Here is a 2,230-nt window from a genome sequence, read left to right as displayed (position 1 = left end):
GGGTGTTCTTGTGCATATGCCCTCTCTTCTTATCAGCTGGATGCTTCACTCTCCACTCTAGTCCTCTGTGGCTGTGTCACTGACTCTGGGCCCAAGAGCTGCAATGGAGGCTGGTAAATGCAGTCTCTAGTTAGGTAGCTTTGTTGTCAGGAAGAAGGGAAGAATAGACTGGCTGAAATTAAATCCTGGTTTTTGCCATTTTTTACCTGTGTGGCTTTAGACAAGTCAAACAAACTCTATGAACTACACTTTCTTCTTCTATGTTGTTGGTTTTATTAATTGCTGTTGGTTCTCATTCATGGCAATCCTGTGTATAATAGAAAAATACACTAGTCGTCCTGCACATTGCTCATAGTCCTTGCTATGTTTGAGTTCCCTGTTGCATTCACTGTGTCAATCCATATTGGTTGAGTCCCTTCTCTTTTGCTGACCCTTTACTTTACCCAGCATGATATCCTTCCCCAAGTAATAGTCCCTCCCAATACCATGTTCAAAGTATGTGAGAAAAAGGCCATCCTCATTTTTAAGGAACATTCTTACTGTACTTCTGCCAAGACAGATTTATTCATTCTTCTGGTAGTCCATGGTGTATTCAATATTCTTCATCCAAGCCATAATGCATATGGATCAATTTTTCGGCCTTCTGTATTCGTTGCCTATCTTTTGCATGTATATGAAGCAATTTAAAATATTATGACTTGATTCAGGCACAGCTTAGTCTTCAAGGTGACATATTTTTCACCTCAATGCGACATACTTATGTGGCTGCTTCAACCTTAGGTATGGCTCTCTTGCCTCATTCCAATGTCCATGGGAGATAGCATATTGTATATTTGTGGTCTGATTTTGAGATTTGTTTGCAGGATTTTACTAACTGGATTTTACGCAAATATCTTAGAGCCTTGTGACTGCTCCTGTTACCCTCCAGGGGCCCCTCCAGGATTCCTACATGACTGCAGGCACACTTGCCTCGTCCCCATCTTGCTACCCACTACTTCCAGAGCTGACAGGCTGTTCTGTTGTTCCATTGTGCTAAACTGAGTACTGTGGCATACAGATTGACTCCAGTGACGTAAAATGAGGGGGTATGGAAGCTTTTTTCAAACTTGAGACTAGCAAAAGACAATAAATCCTTTTGTTTGAAACCACTGGTTGTGTAGTTTGGAGTTCTTACTCTTTTAGAAAAACTGTGGTCCTTTTCTCACCCCACCCCCATTCTTTGACTGCCATAGATTTTTATGGAGTAATTGAGCAAATGAAAAACCAAATGTACAAAAGGTAGCATTATCAAAGTGAATGAACGAACACTTACCTAGCAGAACTATAAGACATGGAAAAATAGGAAGACAAGTTAATGATCTAGAAATTGTATAGCTTTGCTGTCTTAGAATCATGGCAAATGGGACTTATGGCATTGGGTCATATTTTGCATTGATATGAAAAGAAAATGAGTTTATTTTGCAAATAAATGGAGTTTGTGTTTCTGTTTACTATTCATGACTGTAATGTTTACTTCTCCTGAAATAGAAATATGTCACCTAAATATTAAATATAGAGAAAGATTTTTCAGCTATTAATGAAGAATTTTTCTTTACATGCCATGCCTTCATCCACTTCAATAAACATCTTATGCTTTTCCTTTCATTTGCTATTACTTTGCCTGTGATGAGGCTGTCTGTGAACAGTGGCATGTTAGGGGGGAAAATAAAAAGGAACTGGTGAAAAGACAGACATGTTAAAATTGTTATTTGCTTGAGTATTAGAATTTTAGATTAAGGCATAGAATCAAATTCACTTCATTTTCTCATGGATTTCAAGATATAACACAGTATTTCCACTTGCTATTTTGAGACCCAGAATTCCATTAAAGCCACCATTAAAAAAAAAATCCATCATATTCTTTGTAATTGTAATGAGCATCTATTATTTATGTTTTTCCAAATTCCTTTATTTCAGGTAACAGAAATCTTCTTTTCCTTATGGAAATCACCTTGCCCCATTCTCAGTTCATGCCACCTAACCCAGAAGTACACAGTAATTGTTGAGTAAATAGTAAATGGGTTTATAAAACTCATTTTGTCCAAGTCAGTGCTAAGACTTTTGAGAAAAAGGAGTTCTCTATTCATTGAAATTGCTAGGCTGGAGACTGAAGTTTCAAGCTGATAGAGGTGATCTTGACTTCCACATGGCAGGAGTCAGCCTGAGATTGATGCCAGATCAAAGAATTTTG

This window comes from Chrysochloris asiatica, unplaced genomic scaffold (genome assembly GCF_000296735.1).
Source record: "Chrysochloris asiatica unplaced genomic scaffold, ChrAsi1.0 scaffold00072, whole genome shotgun sequence".
NCBI classification, from domain to species: domain Eukaryota; kingdom Metazoa; phylum Chordata; class Mammalia; order Afrosoricida; family Chrysochloridae; genus Chrysochloris; species Chrysochloris asiatica.
The sequence above is the reverse complement of the archived record's forward strand: the minus strand, read 5'-3'. Positions refer to the sequence as shown.